The sequence below is a fragment of the Manis javanica genome, chromosome 15 (assembly GCF_040802235.1).
Source record: "Manis javanica isolate MJ-LG chromosome 15, MJ_LKY, whole genome shotgun sequence".
Taxonomy (NCBI): domain Eukaryota; kingdom Metazoa; phylum Chordata; class Mammalia; order Pholidota; family Manidae; genus Manis; species Manis javanica.
Genome location: NC_133170.1, coordinates 39,273,011 through 39,282,155, shown reverse-complemented (window position 1 = coordinate 39,282,155; position 9,145 = coordinate 39,273,011). Strand labels below are relative to the sequence as shown.

The 9,145-nt window shown below is 45.0% G+C and overlaps 1 protein-coding gene across 8 annotated transcripts in view; it reads left to right on the top strand.

Annotated features, from left to right (window-relative positions):
* The first annotated feature begins 393 nt into the window (after positions 1-393).
* The window catches only part of COLQ (collagen like tail subunit of asymmetric acetylcholinesterase), a 76,729-nt gene continuing 67,977 nt past the window's right edge, over positions 394-9,145 (top strand). Inside the window, exons 1-5 of one of the 8 annotated variants that reach the window (XM_073223467.1) lie at positions 394-756; positions 1,832-2,094; positions 3,514-3,571; positions 5,347-5,457; positions 6,188-6,381. The gene's annotated coding sequence lies outside the window, so the exon portion shown is untranslated. The remainder of the gene's footprint in view (positions 757-1,831; positions 2,095-3,513; positions 3,572-5,346; positions 5,458-6,187; positions 6,382-9,145) is intronic. The other 7 variants (XM_073223472.1, XM_073223468.1, XM_073223466.1 and 4 more) reach the window with 7 other exon arrangements.

Genomic DNA, 9,145 nt, shown 5'->3' with positions numbered 1-9,145 from the left:
CCTACCCCCAAGTAGTGAATGCCACTGACTCAGGGAATGGAGAGCTTTGGGAAACCATGAAAAAAATGTGGAAGAGAAAATGGCTAACATTAAAACACTGATAGAAATTTTAAAAGAAATCTCCACCAGCGAGGGCTGTTCTGTTTTAGGCAGCTATTAATGTTGATGAGCAGTGTTGTGATCTGAATTTGACGATAGTGATAATCAAGTGTGCGGACCCCTTGAGAGCTTTCATCCACATGGCGACCTTCAGAAGGAGCCAGTGTTACTACCCCCATGTCACCGACAGGAAAACAGGCTCCGAGAAATCAGACGACTATTCCAAGGTCACACACCGTGAGGTTTTATCTTGAACGGACAATTTTAAAAGAGAAAAGATTTGAAAGAGAACAAATGGGCCTGTGATTATGAAATGAGAACTTGTGAAATTTTCCAGTTAGATTATCTTGCAAAATACTGGGCGTAAAATCTGGGAAACAAACAATTCCAGGATTTCTGAAAGGACAGCAGTGGCAAAGTGTGCAACAGCCGTGATGAAGCGATAAAGAAACTGATCGTGAAGTTTCTTTTTAATTCAACATCTACTGAGTCCCTATCATGTGCCCTTCACTTTGCTAACCATGTGTGGCAAGATGTGGAATGCTTCCGGACTGCTCGTCGTCGGAGCAGGGAGGAGACCCAGCTCCTGCCAGAAACAGCTGTGGGGCCACCAGACACACTCAGGCTGAGATTTGACTCACTAATGAAGAGGTGCAGGTGAGAGAGTGTTTCTCGAATTGCAAGGGAGCATGGGGGGCTGTTCCAGGAATGCAGAAGGATTGAGGCTTTGAGCAGTGGCCTTGTAAGTGATACATCTAGCTCTTCAGCAATAACAACACCTGGCAACATGCAACAGAGGCTGCTCCTCGAATTCCTGGTAACGTGGAACTCAACAGAACAGGAATAGCTTTCACAAGGCCAAGCAGAGATGGGAGAGAAAGGGCTCCCCAAAGCCAAAGTCTTTGGGGTCCTAACTTTGAAAATTGCTTCTCAATGAATCTTTCAATACATTTTGATCCTTCCTTTAAATCATTACATAATAAACACTTTGCATTCATCATTTTTAAAAAGCCAGACTCCATTTTAAATAAAAACAGATCACGAGCTGGCTGGAGAGAGAGGAGTATATTGGTGGTGTTTTCCTTTTCCTTTTTCTCTAAATCTGTTTATAGTTGTATATCAGGACTAACAATAATATTCACATTCTCCCTAAAAGCACATATAACCATATTTTCAGATTTTCATTTGTAACTATAAGCTATTTGAATATAAAACACTTCAGCTTTTTTTGACTGTGCAACTCAACTTGGGCAAAGAGGGTTGAGAATGATCCAGAGAAAAGTAGAACAAATGGCTATTTATGGAGCCAGCTACTAATATAAATGGAAATGCTTTTAGCACATGCTCTTTCCAGGAGTCTGCCAGGATGACTGAAATAGGGCAGGAGTAAAACTGGAAAAGTATGTTAGAAGGGTATTTGCTTATTGGATGCTAACACTTAACCACTTGTCCTAAATCTATGAAGTTCCTAATGCAAGAACTGTTCAGGTTTAAAAATGAAATTCAAACTGATACATGAGGGGGGAATTGCGCAAGAAATTTGGGGTATGTAAAAGAGGCAAAAAAAAAGTAATGAGATATATTTTTAAATTGGCCTCAACTGAAAATATGTGTTTGAATTTGCAAACCACAGGCCTCTTCCTGGATGCCTCAGTTCTGATAATTTATGCACCAATAAAGTGAAACATAATTACAAATGAAAATCTGAAAATATGGTTATATGTGCTTTTAGGGAGAATGTTATGTCTGGAAGGAAGGGGATCACAGGGAGAAGACCAGAGCTCAGGCCAATGACAGGAAGCAACTCCGACGTGCAGCTGCCGTGTTCGCTAGGGCGGGCGAACAAACACTCCGTGGGGCGCGTGCTCCAGGCACCGCGGGGGGAACCACAGGCTGCAACGGAGGGTGCGCCGGCTTCTTCTTTCGGAGGACTGTTTCTCAACAGCTGGCGCATCACACTTCCTGAAGCCCGAGCTGGGCGGTGGCATCCCTGAGGTGGGCGGGGTCTGGCGGCCTAGAGAGCCTGGGGTGCGGGCGGCCGGTGGGGCCGAGGCGCTCACCCAGCCGCCAGGGCTCGGAGGGGCCTCCGCAGCCTCCGGTCGCGGTCCAGGCCGTGGGTAGGGTGCCTTATGGGCGACATTTTGTTGGAAGCTAAAGCCTCTGCAGCTGCCCACTCATGGTTCTGTTGGCATGGTCCTCTGAGACTTTGCAAACGGAATCCTGATCCAGGCTGAAATAGTCTAAAGGGTAGGGTTTTGGATATATTGCAATGTAGTTTATCTGTCTTGCCTGAATCATGCAAATCAATTCAGAAATTCAACACTTAGTGAAGGCTTGCTATGTATCAGAGTTCACACACAGGGAAATAAAATGATGAAGCAGGTATAGGCCTTGTGATCAAGGGGTTAATAATCCACTTACAGAAATAAAATATGCACCTAAATAACTATTATAAGGTTGAAAACACAGACTAGAGCTATGTTTACATTTACATGCAATATACATACATTAGTGCATACACAAACAGTATGATTTCTTAGTATAGATTGCTTCTACTATGTGGCAAACATTAAGGCATTTTAGAAGAGGTATGTTAAATCCATACTGCTGAAGAAGAAACCCCTCTCCCTACACTTCCAGCCTGGGCCACCCCCTTCTAAATCCAAGTCCTCATGCCTTCCAAAAGAAAAGGAATTCTCAGTTTGACTGCTCAGAACCCAGGACACGCATTGAACCATTTGCTCAAGGATGGGGCCACTCCCCCTTAAAGATCAGCTCCTTGGCCAGGCTGCCTGCTTTTTTCCTGTGCACATGGTCAGGAAGCTTTCTGAGGGCTGCTCACCCAGGCTGGCCTCTATCCCTCCTCCTTACTCTTGTCCCTGCAGGGCAGCAGGCAGAAGCCCAGAGAAGGGCTGGATCTCTCAATCCCTTGGGGAGGAAGCAGGCCACCCTCTGTAGCCTGCAGGCCTAACCCACATCCTCCAACTCAGCCTTCACCAGAATTTGTCTTGGTTGTTAATGAAGTGACCCTGATTCCCACTTGGCTGCTAAGGCTTAACATGGGGTCTCCTAGTCAGAAGTCCTGCAGTGGGAGGGACGAGTCCTGATGATGCTGGGGCTCTTGTTTGCAGAGTTGAAGAATGAACTTTGCAAACACTCAAGGTAGGAGAGCAAGGCAGAGGCTTTTATTTAGAAATAAAGCGAGAGGACAGAGCTCCCAGTTTAGCCAGGAGTGGACAAGAGAGCCCCAGGGTGGTGCATTGTCTAGGGGTTTTATAGGTGTTTGAGAGACAAAGGGCTAGGGATGCACACCTGCTAAGTGGTCCCAAAATGTTTATCTTTGAAGAGACATTAAGTTTCTTATTAGTCTTCTGGGTTATTTACAAGAAATTTACTGCTCTGATTTCCTCCCAGGACAGCAGCTTCCTGGTCTGGGAGCACATCATTCAAGACTGCCTGCTTTGCTCCCAAGGTGGGCTGAGTTATTGTCTGTTTGTTAAAGAGTATGTTAAGAAACTTATTTTTAACTAATTGGGTTTTAAAATGCAATCTTATTTTCAAGATGGAATCCTTCCTGTTTTTACTACTTGTTTTGGGCTTGTTTGTTAAATTGCACAGGTTGCAAATCACTTGATTAGGGCTGGAGGAAGAAAAGCAGCGCCTGGGTAAAGTTCAGAAAAATAAGCTGGGCCCCCCAGCAGGCCAGAGCAAATCCCACAATGGATTATCTTGCTTTGTTTTTCCAGAGGCCCTCACCCTGCTCTGTCTAAACCCATGGTCCCTGTCTCACTGAGATGTGGCTACTCCTAGGCCAAGGAAACTCAGGGTTAATCTCTTACACCTCATCAGAATCTCACAAGAGAGCATTATCTCTATGGAACTCTGAAGAATTTCCTCACTAGCCATGGTCTGACTTTAAGCTGTGATGCCCTTGCCACCAAACGCAGTGTTCCCCACGTGCCAAGAATGAAAGTCAGAGAACTCTAAGGTCTGGGGGAAGTCTTCATGGGGAAGGGAACAAAACTTGGGGGCCTGGGGAGGATTTGACATGAAGGGGTGGGCACATGGCATCCAGGGGAGGGGTGAGGAGCAGGGATTGGGGGTCGGGGGACAAGGTGAATTGTCCCTGCTGGCAGCTCCCACCGTAAGCAGGAGCTAGAATACACTGAGCATATACAAGATACCCCCAGTGTCCAGCCATCAACATTCAGAAGTAACCTTCTGGTGCTCCAGGCTGCCAAAATCTGCCAGTCTTCCATCTAAGCTCAGCTCATTCCATTTCCATCTGGGGACTCTCTCCCCAAGGGCCATGCTCATGCCCACTCTGAGCTCCGGGCCAGCTTCCCTCAGTTGCTACCCCATTCCCAGTCTTGCCAGAGGCTGGGGAGTGTGGTGTAAAGAACACAGGTGTCGGGGCCCACGGCCAGTTTTGTGTTCCGGTTCTGTGGCCATGGGCAGATTTCCAAACCTGACTCTATCAGCCTGTTTCTTCATCTGTCACGTGGAGATAGTAACACCTATCTCACAGAGTGTCTATGAGGCTTTCACGAAATATGTGCAAGCACAATAGGTGTTTAAGGAATCATGGTTGTGTCAGTATTTTCATCCCTTAAGGTCAGAATTGCCTCAGACTCTTCCATGAATCTCTCTCCCTGAAAACAGTCAAAATTCATCTCTTACCTCTGACCTCCCTTCTGGGAGGCTCTCCCGAGTGATTATCTCTGCATTATTCTGCTTTACACTGAGTACCACTGGGCTGTTATGTACGCTTCTTGTCGTTCTTGAGACGCTCGCTGGAGTGTAAGCTCCTGAGGGCAAGACATTCGACTGTAGATCTTTTCCTGCTGCCAGAAGGAATTCAGTAAGTGTGCATTGGATGAGTGAATGAATGAATGAATGAATGAATACTCTAATCTCTCTCTTACCTCCCTGAGTAGCTTTTTCTGTTTCCATCTTCTCCAGTTTCCTTATCCACCCACTTCCTGAGGACACACATGTGTTTTAAAACATTGCAATTATGTTCAATACTCTGTATAAAGGAAACAAGTAGCCACATAATCCATGATAACCTGATAGTGCTTGAAAATAAAAATCACCTGTTTCCATCCCAGCTTGTGTAGGGAAATATTTTGGCATTGCAGGTAGCCCTTCCCCTGTGGCTGAGTATTTGTAGAGCACTTTAAGGAGTGAATTAAATAAGGAACATTCTGAGGCCCTAGCCAGGGCTTGCTTTGTGCCCCCACACAGCCTGCAGGATGGGGAGCCTCCTGGCCGTACAACTCACAAGGCCTCATTGGAACGAGGATCCCAAAACAGAGTGGGCTGTAGGACCTGTATGCACCCTTCTCCGGCTCTTAGGTGGGTGCCTAAAATTCTGAAGGGCTTCTCAGCAGCTCCCTTCCCACAGCGGGAGGGGAGGTGCATCATTATCCATGCGAGGGCAGTGCTATTTCCCCTTTTCTTTGGAGTCTTGGTCAGCACTGGCCTATCAGTGCAACAGAACAGCCCTGTTCTAAGGCCTTGCCAAACAACACAGCCACCTGCCCTTGATCTCCACTTTCAGCGAGACAAAGACTGGATCCAGTCTTTGGAAATGAGAACTTTGTCTTTACCTTGGGCTGAATCAAATTACAAAGCGGCCCTTCCTCCCCATGCAAGAGGAAGCCTTGTCTTCAGCTAGGGTGGCGGTGAAGGTGATAGAGTGGGTGAGTAGGGCTGGGGTAGGGAGATCCTACGGGGGTAGGGAGATACTACGGGGTTAGGTGGTAAAATTCTTCCAATAAATCTATAAAAAAAAAATTCAGCTGTGAACACATGGTAAGCACAAACAGGAAAGAGTAAGCTGGCAATGTGCCATTGGACTGGTGAGAAGAGGGTGAAGTGAATGTATACCCAGTTTTTTGGGGTTCACCCAGAAATCTGGGGCAAACACACCAGCCCACCTGTGAGAGGGGCCTGAGATTTGTCATGCCCTTGAGTGGCTTAACAATCTTTTTGAGCTCATTTATTTCTATGGTCCTTGAAATAAGGAACTACAGGAAGCTGGGTTTGCTCAGCATTCGGGATACTTTCCTTCCCGTGGTTTCAGGCCAGGAACTGTCAGTCTCGACTCGTCTTACACCAGCGTAGGAGCCCCTCTGACGTCTCCGGGCTGCTCACCCCACCACCAGCACCACTTCCTGTCATCAGAGCTGTGACTTCCCCTCTTCCTGCCAGGACTGTGGTTTGCAGACGCTGAGCTGAATGCTTCTTGGACCCACAGCCTCTCTCATCCAGTTCCAGGTAAAGATGAGGTGGCCTGATGTTCCCAGAGGGGAGCAAGTCCAGCCCTGACGCCTGGGCACACAGATGGCATCTGGCTCAGTGTCTTGGCCCTCCGGGTTCGGGGCTGGTCTTGCCCCAAATCACTCCACCCCAAAACATTCTCCACTGCTATCCCTGGAACCTCACCTAAGCCTCAGTTTTCTCATCTACAAAATGGGAGTTATAAATCTAGTCCTACTGCTTCCCTTGTAAACATCAAATTTTAAAAATGATAAAAAGAATTTTATAAAAAATAAAGCACTACATAATAATTTTTTTTAGCACACAGTAACATGTTTATTGTATAAAGCACAGATAAAAAAGGGGGGAATTAAATAAAAATGGGGCTGGGAGTCACATGCTTTTTAGGAACCAAAACAAAGTAAATAGATTTCTTTACTGCAGGAGGCCCCAGTGGCTTAGTTATGCTAATATGCAGTTGACACCCTGTGTGGGAGAAAATCTGCATATATCTTTTGACTCTCCAAGAATTTAACTAATAGCCTACTGTTGACTGGAAGCCTTACCAACAATATAAATAGTCAATTAACATATATTTTGTCTATGTATTACATACTGTATTCTTACAATAATATAATCTAGAGAAAAGAAAAAAATGTTTTTTCAAATTGTCACAAATCTCCAAAAAAGTTACCAGTATGTTTATTGAAAAAAAAATCCACATTTGAGTGGACCTGCACAGTTCAAACATGTGTTGTTTAAGGGTCAAGTGTATATTGTAAATTTCCCAGAGGGACATAAAACAGGCAGTGTTTCTCAATTGATGTGAACCTGTCTGCTTTTCACAAACCTCCAGCACAGTGTGGGAAACCCTGCACTGGGTGAGATTATTGTGACTCACAGCCAGCCCTGTGCAGATCTCTTCCCTGGAAGTGTGGACAGCCACGTGCCCTGCCCTGGAGGAGGTGCCAGGGGCGGTGCCTGGAGGAGTCTCATGAGTTCCTTAGACTCACTAGTTTCCCTGGTTCTCCGACAGGTCTTTCCTGTGCATCGCGAGGCTCTGTCAGTACCAGCTCTGACTTAAGCTTGGGTGGCCAGGGGATAGGGGAGGGGGCTTTCCCTGGGCTTCTCAGCTGCCCCGTCTTGCCCCTCTCCTGCTGAGGCAGCTGCCAGGGGGAGGTGGCCAGGACATTGGCATCACTGAGTCACAGTTAATTCTGGGCCTGCAAGACCAGGCTCAGAGCTCTGTTCTCTGCCAGGACCCATTGAAAAAAACCTTCTGTCTCTCATGGACACTGAGAAGTGACTGGTGGTTACCATCGGGGAGGGTTTGGGGTGGATGGGTGAGGAGAGTGAGGGGGATAAAACAGCACAAAAATTCCCAATCATATAAGTTGGGTACAGCATGGAGGATATAGTCAGTGATTCTGTAACTTCTTCCTGTGTTGACAGATAGCAACTGCTCTAGTGTGGGTGAGGATTTAATAATATGGATAACTGGTGAACCACTGTGTTGTGTACTTGAAAACAGTATAAGAAAAAAATAAATAAAGGGAACAAAAATGGTCTGTTTGCTGCTCTCAGCACATAGGCAGGGACTCGTTGGACCTCAGACATGCAGGAAAGACACCCTTTTTCTTTTCTTCCTTCTTTACTCCTAAGATTGCCAAGAACTTGAATTTGTAAAAAAAAAAAAAATACCTTTTTGAATTACAAATTAAATAATACTCATTGTAAAAATTTCTAGTAACACAAATATGTTTAATGTTAAGAAGGAAAGTTTCCCTCCTTCACCCACATCCTTCCGTACCCAAGTGTATAGTGCACATCAATGTAGGTTTTTCTGTTTGCACATATTAATAATTGATAAATAGATTTGCGTGTTTGGTCAGATGCACTCCAGCTTCCCAGTTTCACTCAGCAATATACCATGGACAACCTACCACTTCAGTGCATAAATGCGAACTATCTTTCTCTTATTTTTTTATAGTCAAATTTATGGAGGGGAAATTTACATAAAATAAGACTCATCCTTTTTAAGAGTACAGTGTAATGAGTTTTGACAACATAGTCAAACAAGCACTCCAATCAAGATAAAGAAACTCCCATCACCACCAAGAGTTCCCTCTGCAGCCCACTCCCTTCTGGGGCCTCTAACCCCTGGCAGCACTGATGTATTCTCTGTCCTTCTGCCATACAAATGGAGTTACACAGCATGTAGCCTTTTGTGGTGGCCTTGTTTCGCTAGCTTGTTACCTTTTACTGCTGTGTAGTATTGCACTGTACATGATTTGGTGATGTATTCACCAGTCGATCCCATCTGGGTTGTTTCTAGTTTTTGGCTATTACAAATAAAGTGGCTATGAACATTCATGTACACGTTTCAATTCTCTTGGATAATACCAAGGAGTAGAATTGTTATGTAGCACAGTATTTAACTTTATAAGAAACTGCCATCTCCAGAATTGTCTTTCAAAGTGGCTGCTATTCCACTTCTGCATTCCTACAATGTAGAGCTCCTACAATGAGAGCTCTAGTTGTTCCATATCCTCACTGACACTTGGAATTGTCAATCCTTTTAATTTTAGCCATTCTGGTAGTATGTAGTGGGATTTCATTATGGTTTTAATTTGCATTTTCCTAATGACTAATGAGGTAGAGTATCTTTTCATGTGCTTATTTGCCATTCATTTATCTTCTTTGGTGGAGTATGTATTCATACCTTTTGCCCATTTCTTTTAATTGGGTTGTTTGTTTCATTATTATTGAGTTGCAGAAGTTG